At 48.4% G+C, this 6,702-nt stretch overlaps 1 non-coding gene across 1 annotated transcript; it reads right to left on the bottom strand.

Moving 5' to 3' along the window:
• Positions 1–5,557: 5,557 nt before the first annotated feature.
• TRNAR-UCG (transfer RNA arginine (anticodon UCG)) lies at positions 5,558–5,630 on the bottom strand. The gene has a single exon. It is a non-coding gene; the product is annotated as a tRNA-Arg (tRNA).
• Between the last annotated feature and the right edge of the window lie 1,072 nt (positions 5,631–6,702).

The raw sequence follows: 6,702 nt of genomic DNA, 5'->3' as shown, positions 1-6,702 counted from the left end.
ACATTCCCTCAAAGGAGGCCCTCCAGATAGTAACATCGACGGTACAGCTTTCTGCGGCTATTTAGCCAAGGCTAAACAAGAGAGAGAAGGAAACGGTCCTCTGTTCCCGTGCTGGTATCCTTATCCCGAACAAGGATCACCCCACCTCTGACGCCGTTTGGACAAAGGCGGTACCCTCTTTGCCCCGGCTCTCCAACTTTTTCCCTTCACCCTTCCGGAACCATAGACCGAATAAAGGAAACCCCACTCTCTTTGGCTTTGGTGAGGGACAGGCAGAGAAAGAAGCATGCGGAACCACCCCAGCCAACACCTCCCCCCACGCACGACGGAAACTAGCAGCCGGGCTTGCCATGGTTCGTTTGTAATCCTCTGAAGGCAGGCGCAGCAACAAAAGAAAAGCCTTCACGCAGCACGGGTGCACGGGTCAAGAAAGGACCGGACACGTATCTCAACATCTCAACCAAAACCAGTCTCGGGTCGCTGGGGGCAAGACGGGTAGACACTTTCTCAGTGATGGATCAGTGTCATAGCCTGGTGGCAGAATATGAACTACTCGCAAGATGGCGGCAGTGGAACCGCCACCTTAAAAAGCTGTGTCGAGGCTGAGCATCGAACCAGGGCCTTTGGCATTTGAAGTCATTAACTACTCATTTGGCATTTGAACCAGTCATTAACTCATGACTATTTAGTCATGATTGTTTAATGACTAACTAGTGATGATTAACCAGTCATGACTGGTTAGTCATTCGTTAGTCATTAATCACTCATCAGTAGTTAGTCATGATTGGTTAGTCGTGACTAGCTAGTCATTAACCAGACATGTCTAGTTCATCATTAACCAATGATGACTAGTTAGTCATCAACTAATAAGTCAAACTAGCTAGTCATTAACCAGTCATCAATTAACTAGTCATGACTAGTTAGTCATTAACCAATCATGACTAGTTAGTCACCAACTAATTAGTCATGACCTAAATAGTCCTGACCTATTAGTCATTAACCAATCATGACTAGTTAGTCATCAACTAATTAGTCATGACTAGCTAGTCATTGACCAGTCAGCAATTAACTATTCATGGCTAGTTAGTCATTAACCAATCATGGCTAGTTAGTCATTAACCAATCATGACTAGTTAGTCATTAACTAATCATGACAAGTTAGTCAATAATCAATCATGACTAGTAAGTCAATAACCCATCATGACTAGTAAGTCATGACTAGCTAGCCACTAACCACTCATGGTTAGTCATGACTGGTTAGTCATTACTAACCATGACTAATTACTGATTAGTCATGACTGGTTAGTCATTAAGCAGTCATGATAAATTAGTCATTAAGTAGTCATGACTAGTTATGATTGGTCAATGAATGGTTAGTCATGAGTAGTCAGTCATTAAGCAGACATGACTAGTTATTATTGCTTAATGACTGCTTAGTCATGACTAGTCATGACTGGTTTGTCATTGCTGGTTAGTCACGACTAGCTAGTCATTGACCAGACATGACTAGTTCATCATTAACGAATCATGACTAGTTAGTCATCAACTAATTAGTCATGACTAGCTAGTCATTAACCAGCCATCAATTAACTAGTCATGGCTAGTTAGTCATTAACTAATCATGACTAGTTGGTAACCAATCATGACTAGTAAGGCATGGGTCATGACCCAATTAGTCATGGCTAGCCAAACCAAGTCACCCCATAGCCTCCTCGCAAAATAACGTTGGTTCTGCCGCCTCGTGTGTGCCAACAGCCGTGCGGCCAAAGTTGCGTGGAAAGGCTTTCGTCTCGCGCACTTTAGATCCTCAAAGCGGCGCCTGAATTTTTTGTTTGTATGTTGTAACATCGGGCCTCTTCATGCTGACCTGTTTTGCACCGGGGTGCAATAGCGGGTATCGCAACGATGACACGACGGACAGTCATTTCTTCGGGCCACCGATATACAGCTGAGCCACCACCGCTGCCACGTGCAGACAGAAGAGAGTTGAAAGCAATACATGGTAAATGAAAGGAAAAAGATTGTTGCTAGCTCCGGCATCTGCCATCGCTGCTGAAAGCACCTCAGCTGGTTCAGCAGAAATAAAGGATAGCAGGCAGTGTGTAGGAGAGAAATGAAAGAGGTGAGAGGATTGTAGAAAGGACAGGGGATGAGGTACAATGGTAATAAAACTATTTACATATTAACGTAACAGCAACAGAGATAGAAAAGACGCGCGTCGCAGTAACAGCGTCCGCCGAAGCGGAGACGCTGGTTGCTGGCCCTGCTACGCCCTTGAAAGGACGCGCGTCGCAGTAACCGCGTCCGCCGAAGCCAACGTTTCTAGTGAAGACAGTTGGCAAACTGCGCCGGCGAGCCAGGGAGCAGAGCGGCCCCACGCGATCACTAGGAGGATCGTATCGGAGGAGCGAACTTTAAGGCGCCTGCAGACAGGTACTCTACTCTGTCCTGCAATCTTAAAGCATTACGATCCTAACACGGATGGGCGATGCCCACACTGTGGGGAGACCTGTGATATCTTCCACATGGTGTGGGCATGTACTCAAAATCCCCACCTCCCCCCTTCCCCTACCCCTTCCAGAGAGGCATGGGAGACTGCCCTTCTCTACTGCTCCTCGCTTGAGTCCCAAAGGGCTCTGGTGAAACGGGCTAGAGACGGGGCATTGTCATGCGGTGTCCCGGACTAGGGACGCCGACCATGTAGCGGGGCCACTCTGTGGCTCCCAAACTCTATTTCAGTAATTAAAAGTTTTCACCACCACCACCACGCGATCACCGTCTAGGCGGTGGCGCTGCTGTCGCTTTAGGATGAGCGCGTCGTCTGCTACTCCCAGCCCAACGTTTTTATATAATATTATCAACATAAACTACGAGGAGGCAAGCGGTACGTCATGTTTCTCTAAACCGCGGAAAGAAGGGCTTCCAGTTTTTTCCGATATTTACAGCCAGAAGCTCAACCTCGAGCATCCTGCCCTGACGTACCCCAGACGTAGAGCGCACGCGGACTTCCCAATTCGTAGATGAGCGCGGCTAGAAGCAGCCGCCCCCTGCGCAGACGATGCGAGGCGCGAGCTAACACTAATCATTCGCGCAGCAAACTGTGACCAAGCGGAGCCAATGGGCGCCGCGGCGGTGAAGAGAAATCGTGGCCTCTGAGATCAAGCGCAGTGTTGATGTACCGATGCTTGAGCTGGTTACGGAGGCACGGAGGCCATGGAAGAACAAACGCGGTACTCCTACCAGCCGAAAGATGGCGATCGTATCTCTTTGAGATGAAATCGGCGACAGAAAGGGGCCGCATACCCGGAGCATGTTTTCCAACTGTCTTTATCTAGAAACGTTGGCCGAAGCGGAGACGCTGGTTCCTGGACCTGCTGCGCCCTTGAAAAGACGCGCGTCGCAGTAACCGCGTCCGCCGAAGCGGAGACGTTGGTTGCTGGCCCTGCTGCGCCCTTTGTAAAGCGCGCTTGCGACAGCCGCTTTGTGTCGTCTGCTTCTTACTTAATTTTTGTTTGTATTTTGTGACATCGGACCTGTTCATGCCGACCTGCTTTTCACCGGGGTGCAATAGCGGGTATCGCAACGATGACTCAACGGACCGTCATTGCTTCGGGCCGCCAAAAGACCACATCGAGTTTAAAAGATGGGAGCGTGCACTTCACAGAAAGGATCGCAAACAGACCTCGAAATGCAAAGTTTGTGATCTCCATTTCGAAGAAGAAGACCTTCTAAAGCACTATCCCCATGTAGTGCAAGGTACGGAAGTGCTTTTGGAGACAGGGAAATGGATGCTGGCACCAGGCTCTCTTCCGAAGCTGTTTCCTTTATTCCAGGCGCATATTTCAAAGCCAAAATGCAATACGCCGAAGAGAAGGCCTCCAATGGGTCGCGGTGCCCAGTGTGTCGCGACAGCAGTGCCACGAGGTAACTTAGAAGATTCCGAGATCGCAAAAGTGCATTCCGAAATGTCCAGCTGCGCTGCACAAAGTGACAGTCTGGAGTCCGCAGCATTACCGACAACGCAGTGGATATTCGAATATTCACTACGTTCCCTCCTAAAGTAGAGTGCACCCACGCACTGAAACTTTGTCTGACCTCTTTACATTATAGGAACTATGCACTGGGGTACGCGCTAGAAAACACAAGCCATTGAGCAAAGCAAGAAACAATGCTGGAGAGCGTGTTGCCAGCATTTTTGGACTTTTTTCACGATATTAAAAGCCTAATTTCGCATCACACAAACGTGTTCTCCAAGATAATACGCAGCTTCGAAGGAAAAGCTGCCGCAATTGAAGTATTATTTTACTGCAGCCATGTAGAGCGCAAACGCAGCTCGCCAAAACCTCATAAGTGCCGGCCGCTCCTCGCTTCTGCGCTGCCTGTAGCAGACGACGCGCCCGGCAGGGAGCAAGACTCGACTACACCGCCGTTAGTTCTCGTGACCGCCGCTTGGGACACTCTCCTCCGCTGGGCGGTATGGGGAGCTGTGAAACTGAGTTGGTTCTAGTAACTGTGTGTGTGTGTGTGTGTGTGCGTGTGCGTGTGCGTGTGCGTGTGTGTGTGTGTGTGTGTGTGTGCGCGCGTGTGTGTGTGTGTGTGTGTGTGTGTGTGTGTGTGTGTGTGTGTGTGTGTGTGTGTGTGTGTGTGTGTGTGTGTGTGTGTGTGTGTGTGGAGGCACGCTCAGCCGACGATTTCTGACGGTGCCCGGGCGATCTCAGTGCTGCTGCATTCTCCACGAAGGCTGCCCACATCATGCCCCTCAGTAGGGTTTTTGGGTTTAAAAGCGTGAATGTTTACACTCAAGTACGTCACTCAAGTACGTCAAGTACCTCTAGGCTCTTCAGTGTTCTGACGCGTTGCCTGCTCGCGCGTGCCGCTTTGATGCGCAACACAGTCGCGTCCAGTGTGACCTGCAATGCAACAGTGGCTACCGCGTGGCCGAAAAGTAACTGGAAGCTGTAGCGTTTTGAACGCCACAGAGTGTCGTTGTCTGTAAAGATGCAGCGTATTTTATTGCCTCTTTGAAAAGTGTGACTGCATAAATTTCATTATTTGCCTTTTGTTTCTGTTTTGGTTTGTGTTTCCTTTCCCAATCCTGCTTGGATTCCAGGATGAGGAAGGCTCGGACTTGAGCTGAAAAATAAAAGTCATCTCTCTCTCTCCAGGATGAGTCTGCAGTATGGTATAGCCACGGCGAAGGCCGGGTATTCACTGTCAAGGGTTCGTGTCCGACAGAAATACTCTAAGACAGCAATACTTCCAAAGCAGCAATGATGGTTCACGCGCCCACACAAATAAGATGGTATGTTGGCCGCTGTCGCGTTGCACACAGTGGAAAGATTGGTTTTTGAGGAAAGGAAATGGCGCAGGAATTGTCTCACTTCTCGTTGGACACCCCAACCACACCGTAAGGGAAAAAAGAGGTGCCGTTGTGGAGGGTTCCGGAATAACTTCGACCACCTGGCCATCTAGGTTACATTTTGGTTGTCGCAGGAACGATATATCTTGTATGTTAAACCGTTCGCAATATGGTGGCCAAGAAGGGAAAAACTAAAAAAGAACCTGCCAGGACTCGAACCTGGAATCTTCTGATCCGAAGTCAGACGCGTTATCCGTTGCGCCACAGGCCCACAGAGACCTCCGGGTTCATCTATTTTATTTATTAATACAGGGGAAGAGTGTAACCAAAGATTAACTACCACGTTCCTTTTTTTTGTCAGTGTGTTGTTCTATATGTTCGTTTGTTGTTGTTTTATAAACGTTGGAAATAAACGCTGGAATAACTTTTCCTGACCTTCAGTAAACATTTAAACTTTGAAACGTTTAACCACGCAGTTAATAAGACGTTGCAGCCTGGGGCTACAAAGCGACACGAAATACAACAGAGCACAATTAATACGTGCTACATAAAAATTCCCCTTGAAACGGACAGCATTGACTCCAAGATTAAACAGCCTACCGTGAAGGGTGCCATAATTGATGACGGCGGATGGGTGACATTTAGAGTTTTCTCGTGACAATTCGGGACTGTACATGCGCTCTATGGCAATCACAATCTCTAAGGCATAAGTAAAGCAGGGCGAATGAAGAAGCTCGAAGTAGAAACGAAGAAGGGACGCCTTCGGGCACCTTCATTCGCGCTGCCGAACTTACGTCAGAATGGACCATCTATCCGAGCAAAAAGTTCTACTTGAATACCGTCTCATGAAACAGAAAAGTTCTGCTAATAGGAAAACCTCACTACGTGCCAAACAGAAATATTCCGAGATACGTCAAACCTTAGAAATAATGCAACGTTCCTTTATAGCTATGGTTTTACATTATACTAACATTAGTTTTATTCGAAGCTTTACCTGCCCAGCCATCGATGTCGACTGCAGTCGATTTTGGAGACTGTAAAGCAAATTGAACCTTTCAAGGAAATCATAACTTTTTACCACACATATAAAAACACGTCGTATACTATACCGTGAGTGAGTGAAGAAACTTTATTTCCGCCAGAAGAAGACCCGTGCCCCTCCGGGCCCGCACGCAGGCGTCCGGGGAGGGGCAGCGTCGCAGCTGGAAGACTAGCAACGGTATAGTCGCGCAGCTTCTGCTGCCAGGCGGGTAGCGTATCGTTGTATGCTAAGGTCGGCACTTCTGAGTATGGTCTCCCATTCCTCTGCATTATTGATTCTGCCATATCCTGGGGCACTGGGG

Source organism: Amblyomma mixtum, chromosome 3 (assembly GCF_055824585.1).
Source record: "Amblyomma mixtum isolate Tamu chromosome 3, ASM5582458v1, whole genome shotgun sequence".
Taxonomy (NCBI): Eukaryota; Metazoa; Arthropoda; class Arachnida; order Ixodida; family Ixodidae; genus Amblyomma; species Amblyomma mixtum.
This window is presented reverse-complemented; position numbering and strand designations above follow the sequence as displayed.